Source organism: Taudactylus pleione, unplaced genomic scaffold, assembly GCF_031769625.1.
Source record: "Taudactylus pleione unplaced genomic scaffold, aTauple2 ptg000016l, whole genome shotgun sequence".
NCBI classification, from domain to species: Eukaryota; Metazoa; Chordata; class Amphibia; order Anura; family Myobatrachidae; genus Taudactylus; species Taudactylus pleione.
The window spans coordinates 43,396,652-43,410,294 of NW_028284418.1; the positions used below are offsets into that span (position 1 = coordinate 43,396,652).

The 13,643-nt window shown below is 34.7% G+C and overlaps 2 protein-coding genes and 1 long non-coding RNA gene across 3 annotated transcripts in view; 1 reads left to right on the top strand and 2 right to left on the bottom strand.

Annotated features, from left to right (window-relative positions):
- LOC148541983 (uncharacterized) overlaps positions 1-10,215 on the top strand; it is a 30,274-nt gene extending 20,059 nt beyond the window's left edge. Inside the window, exons 4-5 of the long non-coding RNA XR_015878875.1 lie at positions 4,682-4,854; positions 9,994-10,215. This is a non-coding gene — a long non-coding RNA (uncharacterized LOC148541983). The remainder of the gene's footprint in view (positions 1-4,681; positions 4,855-9,993) is intronic.
- Positions 1-13,643, bottom strand: part of LOC148541981 (beta-microseminoprotein-like) — a 181,333-nt gene that overhangs the window by 105,661 nt on the left and 62,029 nt on the right. The gene's annotated exons all lie outside the window — the stretch shown is intronic.
- LOC148541982 (beta-microseminoprotein-like) overlaps positions 1-13,643 on the bottom strand; it is a 100,147-nt gene that overhangs the window by 24,474 nt on the left and 62,030 nt on the right. The window lies entirely within an intron of this gene.

Genomic DNA, 13,643 nt, shown 5'->3' on the forward strand with positions numbered 1-13,643 from the left:
TTGTCTAATAGACATATAGATAAAACCAAAATTTATTATATAAAAAATGCTTACACAGTTCCTTCAATATTCAATATAGAAGACAATATGGAATCTGTTATTATCCCTCAAGGGCCAGATTTTCAAAATGGGCAGGTTTCACCCTGCTGATAGTAGTTCACAACCCAACGCGTTTCGTCTGTTACGACTTCATCAGGGGCATATATATATATCTTCAATTGAAGGTAAACATAATAAATATAAAAAGGGTGTACAGAAACAATGGTGTGAGGTCTAAATTCTCATAATATTAATGATATCGTACATGCTAAATATACAAACTCCAGCGGAAATTTGCAAAGTATTATCCTTAAGGTTGTCCTTGAAATGGACCTATATATAAAATTACATTTCATATTGTAAAAAAATTTCAATCTTACTTCCTAACAATAAGTTACACCTTTAAAGGTTATACACAGAAATATTGTACATACCAAATTAGAATATAAGTCCAGAGTAAATAAAGTACAATACTGTTCTCTAGGATGGACCTATATATTAGAAAATTTCTGTCAATCAATACAGTTTATAGGGATATTCCACATGATTTATATCAATACAATTTCTCGAGTTATTCCACATAAAATCCTTATAATTTATATCAATAATTATACCTCCATTGATAGAGGCTACAATATATCATATTTAAAACATCAATCAGCCTAATGAAATTGATAATAAACTTGGTTATATATATATATATATATATATATATATATATATATACCAGTATATACCTGCATACATATACACCAATATTACATCCATGTCAATAATTTATATATCACCATTAACAATACTAGAAAAATTACAAGATACAGAATGTACATGACATAAATACAGCCTTTACTTAACCAGGATTATACTGGAAAGATTTAATAGGAATCAATATAGTCACTAGTTGATTTAAAGGAGCTCCAAAGACTTTGATGTGCTCTGATCCCTGGATCAAGCTATAATGAAAGGTGTGATCTAACCCTCTTTATATCCTCAAATGGGACTGATGTCACTTCCTGTCAATCATTCTGGGGAAAGTTACTATTAATCAATAAAACCTCCCTTTTAAACCTCATAAAAGTGTCCTCAATAACTTTTACAGCTTCCTAATAGTTAGAATGACAAATGCCTTTGAAATTCCTATAGATATAATGATTCTCCCCCATAGAAAATCTTTAATTGTTGCCCGGCAACAAATATATGTCAAATGACACAAAGGCTATGGGTTAATTCCCCGGCTATAAACTTGTATCCACAATTTCCACCTCTTATAGATTTGCTATAAATAAACTTACACTCAGGATATTCGCGGGAGCTTTAGCTGCCTAAGTGTTCACACCGATATCACAATGCTTGCACTCCAACAGCCTTGCATTCCATCGTCCATCTTTAACTAACTACCAATGCATTCCAGCGGCCATCTTAGGTTTCTTCCTAGTGCGTTCCAGCAGCCATCTTACATTTACGTCTGATGTCCTGATTATTACCCGGACATCTAATAAGCTTGCGTTCCAGCAGCCATCTAAAGCCTGCGTTCCAACTGTCTCAATGCCCCAAAATAGGCAACATAATGGCTTACACATATACTTAGAGTCTTCAGCAATCATCACCTAATTAAAGACATATCAGTAGGAATTAATATAATAAAACTACACCGTCCCCTTTTATATAAAGTGACCTAACAATCATATTCCCATAGATTATATACCTCATAAACCAATATTAGCTATAATGGTGCTCATATATAATAAGAATTCAAATTAAAATGGTGCTTATATACAATTAGAATTCCAATTCACCTATATATAGTGATACTGAAAATAACCAATAACCTTAAAAAATTTGAAAAGTATATATATAAACCTATACTTATATAAATATGTATCTATACTTATGTCAATTAAAATGTATTATGTATAACTCAACTCATATAAATGAAATAATATATATTCACCCCCTCTTAAATTAATATATTGATAATCCCTTACAGATCCAGAATATTTCCAATACATTCACTGGTTTTACAAGTGATGATTCATTCATTTAATACCTATAAGAAAGAAGCTAAATCTATATTTTCATTAAGCCCATTCGGGGCTAGAGAATTTAAAGTATATATCCAAAATGTTTCTCTCTTTGAGAGCAAAAGATCCCTACTCTCGCCTCTCGGATCACATTTCACATGTTCTAAAATAGTGAAAGAAAAATCTTTGACATTGGACTTATAGAATTCAGTAAAATGGTGTGGAAGACTATGTATTTTCCACGCCAAATATAGCTGTAAAAAAATTTGAAAATAGCAAAGAGTTTAAAAGGCACGTGAACGATCTTCAATTTAAACTTGAACTTATTCATCAATTCCTCACATTAAAGGATTCGAGGCTGTTAGGAAAGTACTAATGGCGGATCCTGATAAATCACCAGCTGAGATATCTTTTTTTTTTAGTTTGAAGGTATCTTTTTTCTCCAAAAACAGGGCACTGCGATGGGGACAAAATTTGCCCCATCATATGCCAATCTGTTGTGCTGGAGGGCAATTTTCTTTTTTCTGTGTTCAGTGTAAACCCCGCCCTTTACAAGCACCTGTAGTATATTAAGCTGATTGAGCAACTACCATATTTTTTGCTTGCAGTTTGGAGGCATGAAAGGAGTCAGCATTAGGAGGAGGTGCTGAATCTTATAGTGCCATGTGGAGGTTTTTTGGGGTCCCTCCAAGGTAAGTTAGCTCTCAGCTCATACATGTACTGTTATCATGCAGTACATCAATTTGTTATTATATGACCCAGAGTGGGCGCTACTATTATGTAGCAATAATTATTTTGCTACCTCTGAATTTCTATTATTATGTAGGATTCAAGTATTTTTGATTTATCTGCAGTGTGCTGGAGGGCAATTAGCTCATACATGTACTGTTATCATGCAGTACATCAATTTGTTATTATATGACCCAGAGTGGGTGCTACTATTATGTAGCAATAATTATTTTGGGGTGAGCGTTTGGGAGTGGGGCCCCCGGGATTGTTCTGGCTGGACCTTGCTCATGGCATCACCACTTAATTCACATAGAATATTTTTTCACTTTTCTATTCGTTTGTGTATTATTTATGTCATTTTAATTCTTTTACATCTCATTAACACTTATTGATTTATCTTTACACACCTATCCTTTAACACTTCACTATCACCTTTTTTCCCCTTTTTGTGTGATGCCCTGGGGGTGGTCCTTGGCTGGAATTTATTGGGGTGCCTTGCTTCTCGGACGTGAACCCCTTAATTTTAGGGACGCTGGTATAGAGGAGCCTTGACGACGGCCCAGCGCTTATTCATATATTTGCAAATGTATGTAAACCAATACCTCTGAATTTCTATTATTATGTAGGATTCAAGTATTTTTGATTTATCTGCAGTGTGCTGGAGGGCAATTTTCTTTTTTCTGTGTTCAGTGTAAACCCCGCCCTTTACATGCACCTGTAGTATATTAAGCTGATTGAGCAACTACCATATTTTTTGCTTGCAATTTGGAGGCATGAAAGGATTCAGCATTAGGAGGAGGTACTGATCCTTATAGTGCCATGTGGAGGTTTTTTGGGGTACCTCCAAGGTAAGTTAGCTCTCAGCTCATACATGTACTGTTATCATGCAGTACATCAATTTGTTATTATATGACCCAGAGTGGGTGCTACTATTATGTAGCAATAATTATTTTGGGGTGAGCGTTTGGGAGTGGGGCCCCCGGGATTGTTCTGGCTGGACCTTGCTCATGGCATCACCACTTAATTCACATAGAATATTTTTTCACTTTTCTATTCGTTTGTGTATTATTTGTCATTTTAATTCTTTTACATCTCATTAACACTTATTGATTTATCTTTACACACCTATCCTTTAACACTTCACTATCACCTTTTTTCCCCTTTTCGTGTGATGCCCTGGGGGTGGTCCTTGGCTGGAATTTTTTGCTTCTTATCTGTGTGAGTGCCAGCATATCGGGGACATAAAAAACATAATTTATCCACATTACATTATATGATCATTGATTATATTCCACCATCTCCCCATGGAGGTGATAGATAACGGAGACTATTGCAATGTGAATCTCGGTAGCTCTTTAAATTAGACTCACTGGCGCCCAGTGGACTTAATGAGAATCTGGGATGGCACTGCTTTTTATAATTGATCGACCTATACGCTATATGTGGTGTCTAAATGTTATCTAGTAGCAGGTTTAATTAGATTAAGATTGCCTTTGTTTTTGTGCTAGGGTGTGGAGTTTTGCTGGTCTCTCTAAACTGCCTTTGTTATATTTTGTTTTGTTGTACTTTTTGGGCTTGGTATATTGAGATGCAATATCAGTCCAGTATATTTACATGATTGATACACAAAGGCAATGTGTCTCAATTAGTTGCTATTGCTATATTTATATTTTTCTTGTTAACTAATACGTTTAGCATACTAGCCATAAGAGTCTGACTACTGGTACTCCCAGTGTGTTGTATGAGATGTTTTTCTATCTTCCTTCTCATACATTTAATTGGTTTTGTGTATTAATACACTATATGCCAACAGCTGGCTTATATAGAATGTGTCATGATATGCAGTCCGCTTATATATATATGTCAGGTTTTTTGTCTGTGTTTTGTTATAGGTCCCATGCTGCATGTTGTCCGGGGCAACTTGGACGCTGCTGGTGGGCATTCCTCTCACCTCCAGTGTTGGTGCATCATCAGTAGGTGCCGGCATCGTGGTCAGGTGGTATGACGTCACCCCAGGGCGACCTGATACCGGACGCCAGGTGGAGTGGACCACACGTGGTTGTGTGTAAGTATTTATATGTGTTCATTTGTATTATACACTTTGACCTTGATGATGGAGCAATAAACAGATCTGAAACGTCGGTGATATCCCTGTTTCCAGTTGTCTTCATTAAGTAGAGTCCCGCCGCATTGGAATTATATATATATATATATATATCAAAGAAATAAAAATATGAGGGCGCAATTCACAACAAAATTTCAAACATTAATAGAATAGGAAAAATGTCGGACATATGGAAAAAATGTTTGTGTAATCCACACCAATGGAAATATCCAATATAGTCTCTATTAAGAAATTTTCAAATGACAGTCCACAGTCCACTTTTCTTCTTTATTACACTGGACCAGCTTCACGTGGCTTCAATTGGACTTTTCTAAAAGAGACCCACTCACCAAGAAAGACACCCAAGACAGATTGGCCCAAAGGCCCACTGTTAGATCTTTGAAAATATTGTATTTATTAAAAATTCTTGTCTAATAGACATATAGATAAAACCAAAATTTATTATATAAAAAATGCTTACACAGTTCCTTCAATATTCAATATAGAAGACAATATGGAATCTGTTATTATCCCTCAAGGGCCAGATTTTCAAAATGGGCAGGTTTCACCCTGCTGATAGTAGTTCACAACCCAACGCGTTTCGTCTGTTACGACTTCATCAGGGGCATATATATATATCTTCAATTGAAGGTAAACATAATAAATATATAAAAAGGGTGTACAGAAACAATGGTGTGGGGTCTAAATTCTCATAATATTAATGATATCGTACATGCCAAATATACAAATTCCAGCAGAAATTTGCAAAGTATTATCCTTAAGGTTGTCCTTGAAATGGACCTATATATAAAATTACATTTCATATTGTAAAAAAATGTCAATCTTACTTCCTAACAATAAGTTACATCTTTAAAGGTTATACACAGAAATATTGTACATATCAAATTAGAATATAAATCCAGAGTAAATAAAGTACAATGCTGTTCTCTAGGATGGACCTATATATTAGAAAATTTCTGTCAATCAATACAGTTTATAGGGATATTCCACATGATTTATATCAATACAATTTCTCGAGTTATTCCACATAAAATCCTTATAATTTATATCAATAATTATACCTCCATTGATAGAGGCTACAATATATCATATTTAAAACATCAATCAGCCTAATGAAATTGATAATAAACTTGGTCATATATATATATATATATATATATATACCAGTATATACCTGCATACATATACACCAATATTACATCCATGTCAATAATTTATATATCACCATTAACAATACTAGAAAAATTACAAGATACAGAATGTACATGACATAAATACAGCCTTTACTTAACCAGGATTATACTGGAAAGATTTAATAGGAATCAATATAGTCACTAGTTGATTTGAAGGAGCTCCACAGACTTTGATGTGCTCTGATCCCTGGATCAAGCTATAATGAAAGGTGTGATCTAATTCTCTTTATATCCTCAAATGGGACTGATGTCACTTTCTGTCAATCATTCTGGGGAAAGTTACTATTAATCAATAAAACCTCCCTTTTAAACCTCATAAAAGTGTCCTCAATAACTTTTACAGCTTCCTAATAGTTAGAATGACAAATTCCTTTGAAATTCCTATAGATATAATGATTCTCCCCCATAGAAAATCTTTAATTGTTGCCCGGCAACAAATATATGTCAAATGACACAAAGGCTACGGGTTAATTCCCCAGCTATAAACTTGTATCCACAATTTCCACCTCTTATAGATTTGCTATAAATAAACTTACACTCAGAATATTCGCGGGAGCTTTAGCTGCTTAAGTGTTCACACCGATATCACAATGCTTGCACTCCAACAGCCTTGCGTTCCACCGGCCATCTTTAACTAACTACCAATGCATTCCAGCGGCCATCTTAGGCTTCTTCCTAGTGCGTTCCAGCAGCCATCTTACATTTACGTCTGATGTCCTGATTATTACCCGGACATCTAATAAGCTTGCGTTCCAGCAGCCATCTAAAGCCTGCATTCCAACTGTCTCAATGCCCCAAAATAGGCAACATAATGGCTTACACATATACTTAGAGTCTTCAGCAATCATCACCTAATTAAAGACATATCAGTAGGAATTAATATAATAAAACTACACCGTCCCCTTTTATATAAAGTGACCTAACAATCATATTCCCATAGATTATATACCTCATAAACCAATATTAGCTATAATGGTGCTCATATATAATAAGAATTCCAATTAAAATGGTGCTTATATACAATTAGAATTCCAATTCACCTATATATAGTGATACTGAAAATAACCAATAACCTTAAAAAATTTGAAAAGTATATATATAAACCTATACTTATATAAATATGTATCTATACTTATGTCAATTAAAATGTATTATGTATAACTCAACTCATATAAATGAAATAATATATATTCACCCCCTCTTAAATTAATATATTGATAATCCCTTACAGATCCAGAATATTTCCAATACATTCACTGGTTTTACAAGTGATGATTCATTCATTTAATACCTATAAGAAAGAAGCTAAATCTATATTTTCATTAAGCCCATTCGGGGCTAGAGAATTTAAAGTATATATCCAAAATGTTTCTCTCTTTGAGAGCAAAAGATCCCTACTCTCGCCTCTCGGATCACATTTCACATGTTCTAAAATAGTGAAAGAAAAATCTTTGACATTGGACTTATAGAATTCAGTAAAATGGTGTGGAAGACTATGTATTTTCCACGCCAAATATAGCTGTAAAAAAATTTGAAAATAGCAAAGAGTTTAAAAGGCACGTGAACGATCTTCAATTTAAACTTGAACTTATTCATCAATTCCTCACATTAAAGGATTCGAGGCTGTTAGGAAAGTACTAATGGCGGATCCTGATAAATCACCAGCTGAGATATCTTTTTTTTTTAGTTTGAAGGTATCTTTTTTCTCCAAAAACAGGGCACTGCGATGGGGACAAAATTTGCCCCATCATATGCCAATCTGTTGTGCTGGAGGGCAATTTTCTTTTTTCTGTGTTCAGTGTAAACCCCGCCCTTTACAAGCACCTGTAGTATATTAAGCTGATTGAGCAACTACCATATTTTTTGCTTGCAGTTTGGAGGCATGAAAGGAGTCAGCATTAGGAGGAGGTGCTGAATCTTATAGTGCCATGTGGAGGTTTTTTGGGGTCCCTCCAAGGTAAGTTAGCTCTCAGCTCATACATGTACTGTTATCATGCAGTACATCAATTTGTTATTATATGACCCAGAGTGGGCGCTACTATTATGTAGCAATAATTATTTTGCTACCTCTGAATTTCTATTATTATGTAGGATTCAAGTATTTTTGATTTATCTGCAGTGTGCTGGAGGGCAATTAGCTCATACATGTACTGTTATCATGCAGTACATCAATTTGTTATTATATGACCCAGAGTGGGTGCTACTATTATGTAGCAATAATTATTTTGGGGTGAGCGTTTGGGAGTGGGGCCCCCGGGATTGTTCTGGCTGGACCTTGCTCATGGCATCACCACTTAATTCACATAGAATATTTTTTCACTTTTCTATTCGTTTGTGTATTATTTATGTCATTTTAATTCTTTTACATCTCATTAACACTTATTGATTTATCTTTACACACCTATCCTTTAACACTTCACTATCACCTTTTTTCCCCTTTTTGTGTGATGCCCTGGGGGTGGTCCTTGGCTGGAATTTATTGGGGTGCCTTGCTTCTCGGACGTGAACCCCTTAATTTTAGGGACGCTGGTATAGAGGAGCCTTGACGACGGCCCAGCGCTTATTCATATATTTGCAAATGTATGTAAACCAATACCTCTGAATTTCTATTATTATGTAGGATTCAAGTATTTTTGATTTATCTGCAGTGTGCTGGAGGGCAATTTTCTTTTTTCTGTGTTCAGTGTAAACCCCGCCCTTTACATGCACCTGTAGTATATTAAGCTGATTGAGCAACTACCATATTTTTTGCTTGCAGTTTGGAGGCATGAAAGGATTCAGCATTAGGAGGAGGTACTGATCCTTATAGTGCCATGTGGAGGTTTTTTGGGGTACCTCCAAGGTAAGTTAGCTCTCAGCTCATACATGTACTGTTATCATGCAGTACATCAATTTGTTATTATATGACCCAGAGTGGGTGCTACTATTATGTAGCAATAATTATTTTGGGGTGAGCGTTTGGGAGTGGGGCCCCCGGGATTGTTCTGGCTGGACCTTGCTCATGGCATCACCACTTAATTCACATAGAATATTTTTTCACTTTTCTATTCGTTTGTGTATTATTTGTCATTTTAATTCTTTTACATCTCATTAACACTTATTGATTTATCTTTACACACCTATCCTTTAACACTTCACTATCACCTTTTTTCCCCTTTTCGTGTGATGCCCTGGGGGTGGTCCTTGGCTGGAATTTTTTGCTTCTTATCTGTGTGAGTGCCAGCATATCGGGGACATAAAAAACATAATTTATCCACATTACATTATATGATCATTGATTATATTCCACCATCTCCCCATGGAGGTGATAGATAACGGAGACTATTGCAATGTGAATCTCGGTAGCTCTTTAAATTAGACTCACTGGCGCCCAGTGGACTTAATGAGAATCTGGGATGGCACTGCTTTTTATAATTGATCGACCTATACGCTATATGTGGTGTCTAAATGTTATCTAGTAGCAGGTTTAATTAGATTAAGATTGCCTTTGTTTTTGTGCTAGGGTGTGGAGTTTTGCTGGTCTCTCTAAACTGCCTTTGTTATATTTTGTTTTGTTGTACTTTTTGGGCTTGGTATATTGAGATGCAATATCAGTCCAGTATATTTACATGATTGATACACAAAGGCAATGTGTCTCAATTAGTTGCTATTGCTATATTTATATTTTTCTTGTTAACTAATACATTTAGCATACTAGCCATAAGAGTCTGACTACTGGTACTCCCAGTGTGTTGTATGAGATGTTTTTCTATCTTCCTTCTCATACATTTAATTGGTTTTGTGTATTAATACACTATATGCCAACAGCTGGCTTATATAGAATGTGTCATGATATGCAGTCCGCTTATATATATATGTCAGGTTTTTTGTCTGTGTTTTGTTATAGGTCCCATGCTGCATGTTGTCCGGGGCAACTTGGATGCTGCTGGTGGGCATTCCTCTCACCTCCAGTGTTGGTGCATCATCAGTAGGTGCCGGCATCGTGGTCAGGTGGTATGACATCACCCCAGGGCGACCCGATACCGGACGCCGGGTGGAGTGGACCACACGTGGTTGTGTGTAAGTATTTATATGTGTTCATTTGTATTATACACTTTGACCTTGATGATGGAGCAATAAACAGATCTGAAACGTCGGTGATATCCCTGTTTCCAGTTGTCTTCATTAAGTAGAGTCCCGCCGCATTGGAATTATATATATATATATATATATATATATCAAAGAAATAAAAATATGAGGGCGCAATTCACAACAAAATTTCAAACATTAATAGAATAGGAAAAATTTCAGACATATGGAAAAAATGTTTGTGTAATCCACACCAATGGAAATATCCAATATAGTCTCTATTAAGAAATTTTCAAATGACAGTCCACAGTCCACTTTTCTTCTTTATTACACTGGACCAGCTTCACGTGGCTTCAATTGGACTTTTCTAAAAGAGACCCACTCACCAAGAAAGACACCCAAGACAGATTGGCCCAAAGGCCCACTGTTAGATCTTTGAAAATATTGTATTTATTAAAAATTCTTGTCTAATAGACATATAGATAAAACCAAAATTTATTATATAAAAAATGCTTACACAGTTCCTTCAATATTCAATATAGAAGACAATATGGAATCTGTTATTATCCCTCAAGGGCCAGATTTTCAAAATGGGCAGGTTTCACCCTGCTGATAGTAGTTCACAACCCAACGCGTTTCGTCTGTTACGACTTCATCAGGGGCATATATATATCGTCAATTGAAGGTAAACATAATAAATATAAAAAGGGTGTACAGAAACAATGGTGTGGGGTCTAAATTCTCATAATATTAATGATATCGTACATGCCAAATATACAAATTCCAGCAGAAATTTGCAAAGTATTATCCTTAAGGTTGTCCTTGAAATGGACCTATATATAAAATTACATTTCATATTGTAAAAAAATGTCAATCTTACTTCCTAACAATAAGTTACATCTTTAAAGGTTATACACAGAAATATTGTACATATCAAATTAGAATATAAATCCAGAGTAAATAAAGTACAATGCTGTCCTCTAGGATGGACCTATATATTAGAAAATTTCTGTCAATCAATACAGTTTATAGGGATATTCCACATGATTTATATCAATACAATTTCTCGAGTTATTCCACATAAAATCCTTATAATTTATATCAATAATTATACCTCCATTGATAGAGGCTACAATATATCATATTTAAAACATCAATCAGCCTAATGAAATTGATAATAAACTTGGTCATATATATATATAAATATATACCAGTATATACCTGCATACATATACACCAATATTACATCCATGTCAATAATTTATATATCACCATTAACAATACTAGAAAAATTACAAGATACAGAATGTACATGACATAAATACAGCCTTTACTTAACCAGGATTATACTGGAAAGATTTAATAGGAATCAATATAGTCACTAGTTGATTTGAAGGAGCTCCACAGACTTTGATGTGCTCTGATCCCTGGATCAAGCTATAATGAAAGGTGTGATCTAATTCTCTTTATATCCTCAAATGGGACTGATGTCACTTTCTGTCAATCATTCTGGGGAAAGTTACTATTAATCAATAAAACCTCCCTTTTAAACCTCATAAAAGTGTCCTCAATAACTTTTACAGCTTCCTAATAGTTAGAATGACAAATGCCTTTGAAATTCCTATAGATATAATGATTCTCCCCCATAGAAAATCTTTAATTGTTGCCCGGCAACAAATATATGTCAAATGACACAAAGGCTACGGGTTAATTCCCCAGCTATAAACTTGTATCCACAATTTCCACCTCTTATAGATTTGCTATAAATAAACTTACACTCAGAATATTCGCGGGAGCTTTAGCTGCTTAAGTGTTCACACCGATATCACAATGCTTGCACTCCAACAGCCTTGCGTTCCACCGGCCATCTTTAACTAACTACCAATGCATTCCAGCGGCCATCTTAGGCTTCTTCCTAGTGCGTTCCAGCAGCCATCTTACATTTACGTCTGATGTCCTGATTATTACCCGGACATCTAATAAGCTTGCGTTCCAGCAGCCATCTAAAGCCTGCGTTCCAACTGTCTCAATGCCCCAAAATAGGCAACATAATGGCTTACACATATACTTAGAGTCTTCAGCAATCATCACCTAATTAAAGACATATCAGTAGGAATTAATATAATAAAACTACACCGTCCCCTTTTATATAAAGTGACCTAACAATCATATTCCCATAGATTATATACCTCATAAACCAATATTAGCTATAATGGTGCTCATATATAATAAGAATTCAAATTAAAATGGTGCTTATATACAATTAGAATTCCAATTCACCTATATATAGTGATACTGAAAATAACCAATAACCTTAAAAAATTTTAAAAGTATATATATAAACATATACTTATATAAATACGTATCTATACTTATATCAATTAAAATGTATTATGTATAACTCAACTCATATAAACTAAATAATATATATTCACCCCCTCTTAAATTAATATATTGATAATCCCTTACAGATCCAGAATATTTCCAATACATTCACTGGTTTTACAAGTGATGATTCATTCATTTAATACCTATAAGAAAGAAGCTAAATCTATATTTTCATTAAGCCCATTCGGGGCTAGAGAATTTAAAGTATATATCCAAAATGTTTCTCTCTTTGAGAGCAAAAGATCCCTACTCTCGCCTCTCGGATCACATTTCACATGTTCTAAAATAGTGAAAGAAAAATCTTTGACATTGGACTTATAGAATTCAGTAAAATGGCATGGAAGACTATGTATTTTCCACGCCAAATATAGCTGTAAAAAAATTTGAAAATAGCAAAGAGTTTAAAAGGCACGTGAACGATCTTCAATTTAAACTTGAACTTATTCATCAATTTCTCACATTAAAGGATTGGAGGCTGTTAGGAAAGTACTAATGGCGGATCCTGATAAATCACCAGCTGAGATATCTTTTTTCTGAGTTTGAAGGTATCTTTTTTCTCCAAAAACAGGGCACTGCGATGGGGACTAAATTTGCCCCATCATATGCCAATCTGTTGATGGGTGAATGGGAAGAAATTTTCATTCACAACTCTCCCTTCAAATCAAGTAATATTGAGTTTTATAAACTATACATAGATGATCTAATTTTGATCTGGAGAGGTGATAGTTGCAAAATTGAGGATTTCATGTTCCATATTCATACAAATGATTTCAATTTTAGATTCACTAATACATATGATAGTTCTAAGATAGACTATTTGGATTTAGTGTTAGAAGGTAGACTCAATGAAATTATTAAAACATTTACATTTTTTAAAGATGTTGACGCAAACTGTTTCATTCCATCTGGAAGCTGTCACTATCCAGTATGGTTGAATAATGTGCCATTTGCACAGTTTCTTCGAATTAGGAAACACTGCAGTACCATAGAGGATTTTTGGACACAGTCAGCCCTACTAAGAGATCGGTTTATAGAGAGAGACTATGATATAGTTAAAATAGAGGAGGCTAGATTTAAAGC